The sequence below is a fragment of the Mya arenaria genome, chromosome 8 (assembly GCF_026914265.1).
Source record: "Mya arenaria isolate MELC-2E11 chromosome 8, ASM2691426v1".
NCBI lineage: Eukaryota > Metazoa > Mollusca > Bivalvia > Myida > Myidae > Mya > Mya arenaria.
Window position 1 is genome coordinate 5895824 of NC_069129.1, and position 6829 is coordinate 5902652.

The 6829-nt window shown below is 33.2% G+C and overlaps 1 pseudogene; it reads right to left on the reverse strand.

Moving 5' to 3' along the window:
- Positions 1 to 524: 524 nt before the first annotated feature.
- LOC128242515 (QRFP-like peptide receptor) lies at positions 525 to 6397 on the reverse strand (annotated as a pseudogene).
- Between the last annotated feature and the right edge of the window lie 432 nt (positions 6398 to 6829).

The window sequence follows — 6829 nt, forward strand, 5'->3', positions numbered from 1 at the left end:
GTAGTAATTGTGTAATGTTTAATATTCCCATTCATATAAAGTTGGGATCCCTAATTATAAAAATACTTGGGGTTTACCCATTAGATTGTGTGTTTTTTTAATTATTAAGTTACCTCAAGTTAATGTTTTTACTTTATTTGGGATTGTTGAAATTAGAGTGAGGCTGTGCAAACAAACTAGATTAAGCTCCAGTAAATATACATTTTACTGACCGTTCGAAGGCGGTAACCACGCCCCTAGTTGTTTATATAGTATATAATGTATTCTTGATAAACTGTGCTGTTTGTGGAGTTTTGTGCTATTGTTCCATGTTTCTGGTTTGTGATTTTTTTGTGTTCTATGTCTTTTGCGTTGATTCTGAACGGGGTTTATGCTTAAACTTTCGACTACTGTCTTTTCTTAAGTTTTTCATATAAGTATTGCTCGAATGAATAGTTTTGAATTTCATGTTTTGGGTCTTGTTTTGAAAGACAGGTCATCTGTAGACGTCCCTGAGTGATTGGTTTTCGCGCCTGAATTGATTGTCATAAATTTGTCTCGTCAAAACACGTGGTCCTGTTGTGAACGTGATAGCCTTTCACACGCGAACAATAAAGATGTTGGCTATGGTCAGTAAAAGTTCACAGAATGGTTCAGGAACATCAACATCTCAGCTGATGTCCTTATCAATTGTCTCTGTGCTATAACACTTAACGGCACGTTCTCGATATCCCTACTCCATCCACTGTGAAAAACCATTACAATTGCCATCGGAAATGTCGTAATAAGGAATGTAAAAGACACAGACAAAAGCATCACGGTTAATTTTATGTTATTGTCTTTAAACACCTTTCTTTTATCTGCAGTGTTTATCAGCGGTCCGTTTTGAGCCGCACGCCAGATCGTAGCTTTCAATGTTTGTATAATAATGAGAGTATTGAATATAACAATGAGCAAAAATGGTAACAGCGCATAAAGTGAAGCGTCTATCTATGGCCAAACAACCGTTACTAGTAACCTGAATTCGGCAACTGAGCCACATTCTTTTAATCCGTGTTCGTGTTCATGCACAGAGACCGTAAACAAAAAATGAAAGTTAATGGCCACGATCAACAAAGCGATTAAACATATGATGCGTTTTGCGCGTGTAAGGTTGCAGTAACGTGAAGTGTGTAGTGGATGGCTTACCACCAGATAGCATTCAATCGTTACTGCGATTATTTGCCACACAGAAAACTGACTGCTACTATAACCCAGAACCGAGACTGTCTTACATAGCCAGTCTGACTCACTCTGGATATCCATTTGCAATATATCACCTAGCCATCGTCGCAACAAGCCAACAAACAAAACTATGGAGTCGGCGATAGCGAGAGCTGCCAAAAACAAGTTCATAGACTGTCTTGTCATGGCCTTATTTCTCAAGATAAGAAAGGTCATGACATTCCCAAACGTTCCCATCAGTAGGAGAAATGGGGGAAGGTAGAGGCCAATGGCTTTGTTAATCCTGTATTCAGGAATTAGCATTCTCTGGTCCTCCAGGTCTACCGAGTGTACGTCTGAGTTAAGGTTCAGCGATTCAATGAAGTGAAGCTGAAAGAGGAGATTGTAATCAGTATTTGCTTGATTCGTACTAAAAAACAATCCGCTCAATAATACAGACAGATGTATAAAATGCGGTTGACCATCTGCATTGAAGTTCTTGATCTGTGTATACGGTAATTAACACATTATTCTAAAACAAGAAATATTGGAGACATTATTTTTTTTAAATACGATTTTGAAGTATTAAATAAGACTGAAACTTAACACATACAAAGATTGAAGAATTTCGTTTTTCAGACTAGAAAACAATTTACATCACGGTTTTAAAATACCTAATCCTCTGGTGGTAGAGCAAGAATCTCCGACGTCATGTTTGGGTCCATTTGCATTGCCATGAACATCTGGTATAATGTTGACGTCAAATTTAACACCGGCGTCATTATTACTGATTGCGTCTCGGTGTCCGCTTCACTGTAACTAAAAATATATATAATTTACATCCGATTGTGTCCGACTACATTAAATATGAACTGTATGATGAACATCCTTTTTCCTAAATTCCAGCGTCGGTACGAACATTTAACAACACTTATTGATATGCTATTACACACATTCACGTACTGGTATAAAACATAACTTTAGAAAACATATAATGGTAGGACGGTTCTTGAATCACAACACGTTGCGGTCGATTTGTACAATGAAGTAAGCATGCAACAGGTCGTCTGAATATTGTCCTACTGTAATATATTGTTTGATCATATACCTTCTTTTATTAAGTCCGCTTATGCTCTTAAATAGTTTCTACTAGGAAATAAAGTACATTCCTGACTAAAATGTTATATGTTTTGTTAAATATCGTACAAACTTGATATCATAAAAAGGCCGGGGCGTTTTATGTATTGTTTCCTATTGATAGCTATAAAATATTTTTGTATACACTCAATGAACTTTTAGATAGATATTATCTTGAAGCCAATTAAAACAGGTGATGTTCTTATTAAAACAGGATGAATCTTACGTTTCATAAGTCCTTTGATGATAACATATAATTAAGTTAGAATCCGTTTTATTTGAAATTTCTTGATTCATTTCCTTTTAATTGTACTACTTAATCTAAGATATGGTTTAATCCTGAGTTCATTAGGCAAGCATTCAAAGAAGCACGATGTTGATAGCCTTTGATTTGTTTGTTTCGATAGTACTATCGTTAAAGTGAGTTATACAATCCTACAATGTGACATGATAAACCTTTTAACAAAAACAGGAGTTTCTGAATACAATGAAAGCCTTATGACATTCACTTTTTAAACATTTTCAATTATATTAAACTTAATACTGTGTAATACTTTCACAACATACACACAGTGTCTCCAATACATGTTTCATCGAAGGCGGGTTTTAGTTTTGTCATTAAATTACACATTCCTGAATAGTACAAACAATTGTTTTAAAACAATAAAAACAACTGGTACAAGCCCAGTAGTATACAATATACGATTGCCTTTTTAAAGGCGCTAGATCAAAACTTGAGAAATCCAATGTACAAAACAACGCAGACAAACTACATAAAAAACATTACAGTTTTACCACATACTGGTCGAAATAGTTATATTTAATATCAAATAAAGGGGTTACTGCGTTCGAACGGTCAGTCACACTTAAAGATAATGTAATTTTGCTTTACAATTACCGAGTGTTATCTTTCATTTGGCGTAGGGAAATAATGTGAAATCTACCAAGAAAACAAACTCGTTAATGCATCTGCTGAGATGGCAAAAAACATTGCGCCTGCGAAAGTACGTTATGTAAGATAAGCTGACTAGACAGCTAGGGCGTATATATAGCATGTTGTTATTTCGTTCTTGTATATATACTCAATGGTAAAATAAACATTTTCACATTTCCGTTATTTTTTTATTCTTGGATTATAATTGCTATGATTGGGTTAGTTTTATATAAGGCTATCGATATTCATTGCTACCAACCTTAAGTCATCTTGCAAATCGTACTCTTCAAATATTGTTATTTTTTTCCGAATTGAAAATTTATTCCTTGTCGTTGAAAACGAGACATTAAAGATGAAGGAAAACAAGACAATCCAAAACACGAGAATAAAAGACTCTTATTTAACAAGACGAGCTTAATAAGTTGTATACCTGGTAATTCGCAATAAATCATTTAATTATGTCCATGTTTCACTTAAAAAAGGTTCACGATACATTTAGTTTTTGACCAATCACAGTGGAACTATTCAGGAAGTCTGAAAACCAAGGACTTAGACCTAATAAAAAGTGCCGAAATACAAATACAAAACTATAGCGCTGATCGCAGAAAGTCGAACAATATAAACGTTAAACGTTTGATTATGACTTGTAATTCAATCCGAAAGAAATTTTGTCAAAGAAGAAAGGAATACACGTTAAGCAATTTATTAAAAGTTATTGTTAAGTGTTTAAGACAATACAATTTCCATTGCAATGAAATATGCACATGAGGTATGAAGTGTTTGTAGACATAACAACAGGGTTATTACTAGGGATGGAAACCGGATATCAATCGGTATCCGGATATTCGTATCAAGTATTCGAATACTATCCGGATACTCGTATCAAATTGATTTCATAATAAGTAAATTTCCTATTATATGTCACTCACCTTCTGTTATTTGACATAATTGTCCACTTAATTTATAATTCGTCATATGGCAATTTCACTTTTTCATTCATTCTTTCTCAGTCTTAATAATTTATAATGTTATAAACAAAGCTAAACAACTCATTTTACGTCATAAAACTCATGATGAATTCCACATACACACCTCGCGAATTTGATAGTCACTTCGGCCGAGGTGGTTGCTTGGTTACTGCAACGTGCTATCGAGTTTGTTATTTTTCAGCAGGTTTCATGTTAAATGACGCTTTGATTATTTGAGAGTAGATTGTAATTTTTTTCATTACATTGTTTGATTTAATGCAATACCTACAATTTCTGCGGTGTTTTGTAATGAAGGATATAATTGCGGAAAAGAAAAGAAGACAAAAAGACGATCTGATTTTTCTTTATTTACATGCGTGTATTTTTGTTATTTATCAATAAACTAAACATGGATTAATGATCAATCCGTTTAATATTAACTAGTGCCAATTAGTGTCAATTAGGCACATCTGAGATCATAAAACAACACTTGTCATAGTAAACAAGGTCATAGAACTTCACAGGGTGCTGCAGAAGGACACAATATCACGCCTTGTGCAAACACCCAATTAGCAGACGATTTGTGACACATACCCGCTTCGCGACAGATACTGTTGATCACCTGAAATATTTCATCTGAAAAGTTTTATAATAATTGCTTTGTCTCTGCTAAGCTATTCCATTGAAAATTTAATTCTTAACGAATATTCAAATACCCATTTTGGTATCCGAATACTTGCGTGATATCCGGATATCAGGATACTCGGATATTCGCTTCCATCCCTAGTTATTACCAATCCTTTTTTATGGGGTTAATTGTCAGCAGGTATATACTTTTATTACACCATTCTCATAAAATTAACATTACGTTTAAGAATATCGTATACCATTGCGCAATACATTAACTTAATCAACTATTGTACGACTAATCTTTTGTTTATTGGAAATCATTCAAGCCAAATTGAAGGAACTCATTATAAGTCTTCCGAACAGACTCTGAATAGTTTGTGAATGATATAAATAAATGAGTGCAGGACTTATGTCCCGAAGTATGTTTTTCCGTCTAACATTGTTGCTCTTTAAATCATTATTAATACATTGGCAAGTACAAGGAACAATTATGCAAAATGATGTATAATTATAGCTTTTAATTAACGGTATTTAACATTTCAAATTATGTTTAAATTTCCGCATTTGTTCGAGGTAAGAACCTCATCAAGTTTATTCTTCGACCAAAGTATCGTTCAGATATGAAATTCTCGCTGCGAAATTGGAATGGTATTCAATATTGATCTTAACTTGTAGGGTGTAATTGATCGCATAAGATGGTGAATATAGCCATAACATTAAATGAGGTAAATGATGTATACAAATTATATTATGTTAAATCACTTATTGTTTACCACCCTAGCATATAGATTGCACCACATAGTTAACCAACAAATTTGTTTTTCAAATAAGTTCTGTGTTAGAATTAAAGCTGTCACATTAGTATACATAGCCAAAAGGTAATTATAAAAATAAATGTATACATTTCTCATTCTTTCGATAAAAGTACACAAAAGAATAATGTGCTGTTTCAATTTTAAACGATGTTACATCAATGCCGATTGTTCTGAAAATTAATAGCATTTTTATCAATTGTGATTTTATACGAAATAAAACGGATGACGAACTGTCAATTATATCTTAAAGAATACAAAAAACGGCCGTTTAATTCAAATCATTTACGAAATTTTACTACAGTTTTCATTCATTTCCTAAAACAGTACGATATTTTAATAAACATTCAGCGGATATTTATATTGAGGTGGTATCGTTTCAAAATTACAATATTACATTCTGGAACAATTAAAAGAATTGATAATCAGAATTGAATAGACAAACTAAGTAAATAGTGCAAACATTTTTACGAAGTTGAGGAGAAATGCTATGCGAGAAAATTATAATTATTTTTTTATTTATCGGCATTGTGCAAAACTTATATAACAACGTGTTACGCAATGTATGTCCAAGAAAGAAAACGTTTATAATTACCTCATAATAAACTAGAGAATTCCAACTGGATACATCACTGTTGTATCTTTAGTCTTTGACAATTTCGTTCTGGAAATTAAATCCACAAATGATTGACAACTTTAAAATTATCAAGATTGTCACTAATTTCTATTTAAAACTAACGCTATTCACAGTCTAGTTAACATCGGAACAACGCGCGAAATGTAACTCCTCTCTCACCATTCCTACAGGTGATATTTGTTATTGGAACATTCTTTGATAACCCCTCGAATCAGCTAGATAGTATTGCGGCAAATACTCTCCCGTGGATCGACGTTTTCAGTGGCTCAAAAAGGCTTTGACAACATTATATCGAATCCATATCATTCAATATGTAGTATTTAATAATTGCCTTTAAACATTATAAGCTTTGGTTAAAACTCTCCGTTGTCATGTTTACAGACTACATGGAACAATTGCGGAACGTCCTTAACTTGTAAATAAGTTACGTTAAAACTGTTTGTGGAACAAATTCAAAGAACTGTTTCGGAATATCCTGTTGTTGAAGCTGTAGACACCGAAAGGAGAGAAGTCATAAAATAAAAAGAAA